Source organism: Dromaius novaehollandiae, chromosome 1, assembly GCF_036370855.1.
Source record: "Dromaius novaehollandiae isolate bDroNov1 chromosome 1, bDroNov1.hap1, whole genome shotgun sequence".
NCBI classification, from domain to species: Eukaryota; Metazoa; Chordata; class Aves; order Casuariiformes; family Dromaiidae; genus Dromaius; species Dromaius novaehollandiae.
Genome location: NC_088098.1, coordinates 50360460 through 50369890, shown reverse-complemented (window position 1 = coordinate 50369890; position 9431 = coordinate 50360460).

The window sequence follows — 9431 nt, the reverse complement described above, 5'->3', positions numbered from 1 at the left end:
AATGGGCAGCAAATGGCATGGCTCAGAGAGCAAAACTCTCCTCCATCCAGTCTGGACTCTCCTGCATTTGGGGATTTTCAGCTTCCCCTGCTTAGTCTCCACATGCCTTGTGATCAGTTATAAAAGTCTTTTACTAAACACTCCCTGTTCTTTCCTGATGAGCAGCCACTAGCCTACAGGGAAGATTGGCCACTCACATCCCCGCTCTTCTCAAAAGAAGAACTTCTGCTTAGTGGGTGAGTTTCCCCCCTGGATTTAGTGCTTTTTAATTCTATCTTGGATTTTTGACCAGCTGGCTTTGTCTCTGGGCCAGGAAACTACATTTTCTCAGGCTGAATCATAACTTGAAGTGTCTCTTTTCTCTCAGACACCACCAGCGTTTGGTGTGTGTTCTGAAGCTCATCTGTGCTGCACGCTACCCTGCCGGTTTGTCATCCCCCAGCAGGCTCTCTGGCTGCTGCAGCAGCTTGTGCAGCTGAGCCTACCTGGCTCCCTGCTATGGGGCAAGCCCCTGGGGTTTGGCACCTTTGCAGCTTTCACAGCGTGGTGTTGGCCACAGGGCGAGCTGTCAGGCTGCACCTGAGCATCTTGCCGCCCACTCAGCAGAGCGAAGCCCAGGCCTGGGGAAATGCTGTCTGGAGCGCTTTCCTGAACGAGGACTTAGAACTATGTGTTTTGTTCTCTGGCAGTTGCAGTAGCTGCTTGCTTGCACTTCTGGGCCCATGTTTAATCAAGAACCTCTGCTGAGTACTACTGTCTAATGCTAGCTGGAGGCTGATGGCAGCATGCATCTTGTTGGAAAAAACTGGTGGGGATGCAAATAACTAAAGCTTTGGGAAACACAGGTACAGAGAGTCTAGACAGGCATGAGTTTTTGCATTCCTGCCTGTGAGCACCAGCAGCTCTATATTTCACAGATCTATGTTTAAATCAATGTGCAGGCAACAGTGCTTTTTTTCCCAGGCAGTCCTCTGCCACAGCCATGTTCCTACTGTAGCCAAACGTCTCTCAGTGAGATGGGCAGCAAATCAAAGCCAAGCATGCTGTCCGGTTACTAGCCCACCCTTGACTCTGCAAACAGATAAACTGGAGAGCAAAACAGTTGAGAGTGGCTAGAAATGAAGGTAGAAGTCTGATCCCTATCACAAACAGGGAGGATTCCCCCTGCTGCTTTGCTTAGGGCTTGAGTTTCACCCAGAGTGATAGGGATAGACTCCTACTGAGAAACAGTCTCCAGGTGGCTTGTATAGCACCCAGTGAACATTTGGATGTGCATCCTGCAAAGATGTGTCGAACCTGCTATTATGGGATCTCCTCTCCCTTTTGCAGGCTGCATGTAGCAGGGCCTGCCCTAGGTGTGTGTTGTCAAGAGGTGAAGCTGTGAGAGTGGCAGCCAGCTACGCTACCTGTGCAGGCTTGCTAACTTGTGATGATACACTGAACTAGTGAAATGTCTGTAGTCTTCAGTTTTTCCTTCTTGAAATGCAATAGCTGCATCTTGGAAGCACACAGAGATCCCCTGCTGAGGCATCTGGTGTAAACTGCAAAGTGTTATGGCACATGCTGGGCCCAGCAGCATTATTTTTAGGCAAATGTGACAAGTATGTGTGTTGGGCTGTGCACTGTGGGCTGCTGGCAGCTGTTTTCTGGAAGAGCCAGGTTCATGTCATTGGTGCTGTAAAACTGTATGGCTGCACTGTGGGCACAGGCAGCCTCTGCTGGATAAACCTGGACTCGAGGCTGCCTGGATATAGCCCCTCGAACACATCAAATTGGCAGCACTTACTGCTTATGAAGTCTTCCATACATACAGCATTTCTCCTGCAATAGGCTTAAAGAAATCAAACTGTTAAAGTATTGCTGCTCCTGGGCACAGAGGCTAACTTCCTAATTATTGCCTAGTGCAAAAAACAGTGACTCTGAAATACACTGCATTTTAGTAGAGAGATTTGAACATTTAAAATATTACTTCATGGGTAACAGAACAACATGTTTTCTGAGAGATATTTAATTTTCTGCACTTGTCACATGTTTTTGCTGTGTTGTCTCATAACTTAATATGATGGTCACATGTCCATTCTGCTGTCCTTCCTTTCTCTGCTCATGTCTTATTCAGCAGCTGTTTCATTCATCTTGCACTGAGTCATTGCTCCATCTGCAAGACTAAAATGATTTAGTGATGTTTCTGTCTTGTCAGCCCAAGGCTGCACTTCATCCCAGTATTTCTTCTGAATCTGTCATTTGCTCTCTGGCTGGAACATTTTTGTCCTTACTTAGCCATATAGTGTACATGGACTCCAGTAAAGCTGTTACACTTGGAGCTAGAGGAAACTGTTGAAAAGAGTGAAGGACCTGTGCGGACAATAACTATTTCTAAAAGTTCTTTTAAAGCATTTCAGAAATTAGTTAAACTTCTAGTTCCCCAGTCATCTCCAAAGCTCTAAAGAGATCAGTGAGATGGACCCATTTTGATGTGTTGTCTTACAGAGTAACGAGAAGCAGAAATTTGGACTAGTAGGATAAATGCAGGTCAGTTAAGCTATGAAATTTCATGTCATAGAACATTGTGGATGCTAGAGGCTTACTTGCACTTAAAAATTTATTGGGCAAGTTAGGAAAAGACATGGAGGGCTATGAAATATAGGAACATCCTGTCCGGGCCAGGAATACTCTGATACTGGACTTCAGGAAAGTGCTTAAGGGAAGTATTGTTATGTGCTTCTTGTACTTTTCTCTGGACAGCCTTTGTTGGTCCCTGCCAGAAATGGGAGATTGGGCTAAGTGGGCCTTTGTCTCCGTTGGACAGATCAGAGCCAAAGACTAGTGTCACAGTTCAGTTCACAGTTCTACAATCTACACTATAAATGATTTAAAGCAATGAAGCACCAAGTATCTGAAATTCTTTCACAGTGTGAAAAATTTGGCCAGTTCTTGAGTAGCCACATACAGTTGTGCCTGTGTGGTTCTGTAGGTCAGAAGGCAGTGGTGGTACATGTCTATGCAGCATGGGTGCTGAATGTGGACACCCTAAAGCCTGTGCATACAGTTTGCCCTTCTGTGACAGTGAAATGAGAGTGCTCTCCACATTTTATGAAGATGCTCCTGGCCTGTTTCAAAATTAGACAAATGAATGGTCACTGTTTTTCCTCATCTGCAACAAGAACAGCCCACAGGGGGCCAAAAATAAATTCAAGGTTATGAGTTGTTCCAATTTGCAGTAAATGAATGCTGTTGTCCTCTCCTTCCTGACTACTCATTAAGTGAACAATGCGATATAGGCTGAAGAGTATGAACCAAACACTTAGCCTGTTGTGGTTACGCTAGTGTTAGGGACAAGGCTGATTTGCGAGTGTGCTTTGTGGATGGGAAGGTACAGCCATGTTCTGATACCATTGCTTATACTGCACACCCCACACTCAGTTCTCAGAGGTGGAAGAAGACAGAGCATGCAAGCAGGGATGGCTGCAGACATCGCAGAAGTCCTGGGTTGGGCTGGGCTCAGCCATTCCTGCTGTGGTAGTGGCTTGCAGCAGCAGCTGTGGGTGCTAGGAACAGGACACCTTGCCCTGGGGCACATCATGTAGAAGGCTCCTTCAGACAAATGTGGGGAAGCAGGCATGGCCTATGCAGTTTGAGAGGCACGTGGCATGGGAGCAGGGGGCTGCATGGGCAGGAGGGGGCTGAGTGCCCCAGGGCAGCCTTACCTCCTCCCAAAGCCATTGCCAGGGGATGTGGCCTGGGTGGGCAGGGTCTTGTCCCAATCTGTGCTGAGCATGCAGGGATGGATCTGCTTGCCCACATGTAGGTGCCTAAGAACTGTTTGAGATGCCCCAGGGCACCCTGCTAGGCCTCCAGCTGCTGCCAGTCTCCTGTAGGCCCTGTGTCAGACCTGCCAGCCCTGTGTTGCTTGTTAAGATATCATGGGGTGTCTCAAACCATACCAGGTGCTTTTATTCAGGTAACTGAATCCAGTGCATAGATTTTATAAAACCAGAACTGTGCATGATCACAGGAAAAAGCAGTTCTGAGGAAGGAGCTGCACCAGATGCACGGCAGCCCCTGCCTGTTTGGATCACTGCTGTCCTGCAGCTGGGCCAGGAGCTCTGGTCCCAGTGGTAGTAGCTCTCCTGCCAGTCACAATATTTGTTAACTGTTTCTTCCTGTTTTCATATACTGCTTGGCAGATACCTGAATCCCAGCTTTGAAATCCTGGGTCCACCATGGAGTCCCAGCCAGTCCATATGTGTGCATCCCCCATGCTGGCTATGGCTGGAGGAGGCCCACAAACAGCATTTCCAGAATCTTTGAATCCATCCGAGGAAGGGTGGAAGGATTGGAAGAGTCCTGGAAGCAATTCCCCTTGGTGACATGCTGGGAACTGGAAGTGGTAATCAGAAACATTTTGTCTACTGCCAGTGTGCTTAAAGGGAGGGAGAAGGGAAGATACTTCCTTGCTGAAGGCCAGATAAATCTTTCTGTTACCTTTGTGTTGGCATTAACATTAAGAGATAACCTGGTGTGAGAGACTCAGATACTACTTATTGCACATTCCCTAGATCTAATCAGAAAGAATAGGTGTGAGTAATATAAGCCTCTGAAGAGAAATATTTATGAAGAGTGGGTGTTTGGGACAGCCTGGAGGACATCCTGGTACTCTCATGAAGGAGCTGAGGGCATCTCTCAAGCACAGGACCAAATCTGTTAATGGCAGATATGGCAAAAGTATGTTAGCACTCCCATAAGGTCTGTGAGCCTGCTTTTCTGAGAATGGGGAAGTTGGCCTGCTACACAGCCAGGATGTGATGGGGATTGGCACTTGACATTTCTCCCAGGCTCCTGGTTCCGATGTGTGCTGTGCCAAAGCGCTCTGCTGTCCAGTTTCCCTGAAGCAAATCCATTAAAGCTCAACGATCTTCACCAGATGCTTTGAGCCCTGGTGGATTTGGCCTGCCTCCTGGCATCCTCCTGAACAAATGATGAAGACATGGGAGGAAGAAAAGGAAACCTAGGAGAGAATGCACTTTCCTGCATCTGCAGATTCACCCTGCAAAATTAGCAGAAGTCGTAAGCATAGGGCATGGTTGAGTGACCTCTTGGTTTGCAAACACATACAGTGTTAAAAAAACACTTTCTAAAAATAGGATCATTCTAGGCGGTACAAAGGACTGGAGGGATTAGCAAACCTCTCTTGTAATATCTGATCAAATACAGTTTGGAAAACCATCATATAGTGACTCTTGGAGCTTGTTTGACAAAACAGATATTTACAGCTCCTGCAACAGATCTAGTGGGGAGCAGCCTGGGAGAAATGTCAGTCTGCTGGGGTTCCTTGAGGAAGCAGAGCGCTTCTGCTTATGCACTGGTGTTTTGCCAAAAGAAAACAATAAATCTATCTATTTTTTCAGAAAAGGGCTGGGAGTACGGTGCTGGAATGGACCAGCTCATGTGTTTCAAAGGTTTCACTAAATGAGTTTCTTCCACAAATTCCCAAGTTCTCTGTAGCACACAATTCTAGTCTCTAATCAGTGACCAGCCCAGAAAAACAAATAAACAAACCCCCAAAAGCAAGCAAGCAAGCAAACAAACAAAAAACCCAAGTTGTCTAAGCTATTCTTGATTTTGTCTAACCCACTCCAGATACCCACTGTAAATAGTGCCCTGATTCATGTGTCTGGCTGAGCTAGGCTCAGGACAAGACTTTGCACAAGACCACAAAGCTGTTTCCATCTCCCCAGGTTGGAAAGAGCCAAGCAAATCCCTGTTGTCACAGAGATGAACCCGGAAGAGGTTCTAGTATCCTTTGCTGCCCATTGCTGCAAAATGCTGGAAGCTGGAAGTTGCTGGGGTGAGATGAGTAGGTCCCTCTGTGAAATATGCAACAAAGCCTTTTGAAGGGATGTACTGTAAAAAACATCTGAACAACAGTATTTCCTTTAAGCTGATATGAGACTTGGAGCTCTGGAGAAGGCAAAACCCTAAGCTGCATCACCCCAGTTGGAGTCCCAGGAAGTAATTCCAACTCCAAGACGTAGCTGAGAGGGAGTTGTAATTCTGCACGCATACAGGTTTCATACTGGGCACAGGGTTTGGGGAACCTGTTCCATCCGTCCATGGGTGAACAGCAGGCACTTCTCAGACCCTCTCCTGTCGTTTTGCCTGATTGATGCACCCTATAGTGAGATGTATGTCTATGTGTCTTTTTAAGTGCAGAATTGACACCATCATAATCAGAGTGAAGAAGAGGAAAAAGGGTTTTGCATTGTGGATGCAAAGCAGACATGGATGGTGGTTTCACAGCCTGGCTGAGAAGAAGGTTTCAGATTCAGCAGGAACTGGGAACACATCTGTACTATGAAGTATCTGCACAGAAGGGACAGGCCTCACTGAGGCCAAAAAGGAACCAGAATACTGGTTCTGAGAGTGCAAGAGGTCGTGAGCGAGCTTTTTAACTGAGGAGTGAGGGAAAGTCAACCAGTGCAGGGAACATGCTTCAGGATGATTGTTCGAAGGATGAAGACACAGACAGTTCTGCAGCCTCTAGGGAAGCAGAGGATGAAAATAATCAGAGGAGGAGTGGAAAAAAAGAGAGTTGCTATTCAAAAATAATGCCAAGAAGAAATCACATCAGTGCTGTGATTGTCTCAGCATGAATGTTTGAAGCCTAAGAAACAAGATGGGAGGACAGGAATATTTGGCTCTAAATGAAGATGCTAATACAATAGGCATATTGGAAACCTTTACTTCACTATAAAGAAGCTCAAAGGAACAGCTAGAAATCCTCACAAGTGGATGGAGCTCGCTGAAGTGACTGTGCTGGGGGCACAGAGGCAGGACTACCACACAACCAGGAGGGCTTGAAAAAGTGCAGGAAGATGCTGGCATAAACGTGTGTGTGTGGGGATGTTAAAAAGGCATAATTCAAAAAGCTGTAGGTGTGTCTGAATAAAGAACATAGAAAGGATCATAAACTCCAGCAGATTAAATATAGATAGAACTGAGCTGGCCAAAAAGTGGTTAGAGGAGCAACTAGTTAACAAAAAATCAAAACTAGCACTAAATCCTCCATCTATCACAGCAGCAGCAAAATTCCTGCCTGAGTATCTGTCAGGCCACAGGACTCTAGGCTTGTCAACCTACTGGATGTGGCAGACACAAGTGAAGCTTTAACAAGGGCCAGAACTAGTGGCATCCTGGATAAATACCTTTTGGGTAAAGTCATCGTGGTTTCTGTAAAGAGAGGTCTTGCCTTACAAATCTCTTAGACTTTTTGATGAGGTCAGCAAGCGTGTGGAGAAGGCTGACCTGGCTGATGCAATCTACTTGGATTTCCTCTCTGAAAAGGCTTAAAGAAGATAATCAACAGCAGTAGGATAAAAAGGAAAATCTAACATGGATAAAAATTTGATAAAAAATTGAGAAAGCATAGGAATAGATAGAAGGAGGTCACCAGGGAAGTTTTGCAGGGGTCTGCACTAGGATCTGTGCTCTTTAATGAGTTCCTAAATGATCTGGGAAAAGGGATGAGCAGTGATGAGGTTTGCTGACAATACAGCTGGCCAAAGCACTGGTGCAGTTGATGAATACAGACACAAATGCAAAATGAGGTTAACCTGCAAGAGATGTCATCTTAATCCATGTTTGCTCTTACAGCTCGGGGGGGGGGGGGGGGGGGAGAAGTAGTAGTAGTAATTTGGAGGCTTGATTCAGAAATCATATATATCAGCCTAGAACCTTGTAGTTGTTAGAAGTTGTCTCAGGCCTCGTTCAAGCTGAAAAGCTTTGGGATAAGGTAACAGGATAGGCAGCAGTGCTGCAGCTGAGAGGGCAGAGTCACTGCACTGTTGTGTGCCGTCTTTGCTGGGAGCAGGGTTAGGGTTCACTTGGAGCAGCCACAACTCCGGGAACCACAGGTCTCCCTGGTCTGGTGCTGTGCGGTGCACGGTGGTCTGACTCACATGGTAGCATCAGGTGGCTGTGGTATTAGGGCAGGTTTCCTTCTGCATCTCCCAAATATTACTCATACAGGTACTGCTGCTGGCATCTGTGCTGAACTGTGTGTGTGGCAGGAGGCATTCAGCTGCTGGAACCACCATTTTGTCCCCTTGCTGGCCCCCCTGTGCCCTGACAGCTGTGGAGAGAGAGACCTTGCATCCCGAAGCCCCTATGGTGAGAGGGGCTGTTTAGGATAAAGGAACTTTGAAAGTGTCATGGGTTATCTGATAAAGCTCACACGTTGGCAGCACCATGGGGTGACTAAAACAACACTATCTTACTATCCTTGTGCCACTGGGCACAAGGACTGTGCAGGCTGTGCTTGTTCCTGAGCAGATTGTTTCAGATGTGAGATAAGACGCAGGGAAAAGCCTGGTGCAGGAATGCCAAGCAGCAGGGCAAAATTTACACATGAAGGCTTTTTGTTAGCAATCCAGTGTTGTAGCCCAGATCCATCTTCCCTCTCAAGATAGGCACCTGCCTCCTGTCTGCTGCTGGCTGCAGCCAACAGCTAAGCCCTGCTCCCAGCTGCAGAGCTGTGCCATCGGCTTCCCAGCATGACTGCTTGGGAAGCTGAGGTGTAACCGCAGCATGTTCTTGCTCAGCGGTGTTCTCCTTTGTGAACAAACACATATCTGATCACTTTAACAATGAGGCGAAGTTTATGTTTTGTTTTATTAACTGTTCCTTCTTCTCCTCACTTTTTAGAGACCAAATGCTGCTGGCTGCAATGGACATTCATATTTGTTTTTAAAGGATTGCAGATTGTTGTATGGATTTAGTAAGTGAGGTAGTTATCTAGCTGAATGTGTATTTATGCTGATGAGGTGCAAGAAGGGAAGAGTCCAGCTTTCTTCTTACTTCCCATGTGGGCTGGTAAGGTGGGCAATTTAGGAAGTGTGGGAAGATAAGGATCAACTGAGTACAGCTTGTCTAGGAACCAGGATGTGATTTGTGCTGCATGTTACCTGCGGAGAACTTCAGGTGAAGGTGTCTGTCACTAGTGCTTTATGCCAGATGTGCTAGAAAGGTGTGCCAAAGACCACTGAGATAGGTTAAACATCATGCAACTGAATTTACGCATCTCTGGGAGCAAAGATATTCCCACTGACTTTCCCCAGAGGGCCAATTTTCAGTTTGGTGCCAGTGAACTCCCTTGAGCTGAGATGCTGAATTTGACAAAGCTGCTTTAGAGACTGGCTGTGGACTTTGCCTTTAAGAACAAATTCTTGACATTTAGATCAGATTTTCATTCAAATCTATGAGTCTAAAATTATTCATGCTGACATCTCTTGGAGTATCCTAGGGCTTTCCTCTAGGTTGGGTATTATTTTATATTTCCAGCACAGAAGTGATTGAATGACTATAGATCTGATGGCAACATTTTGTAACAACTGCTAGAGCCCTAGCAAAATATTTTAACACCTGAAGCAGCTCCA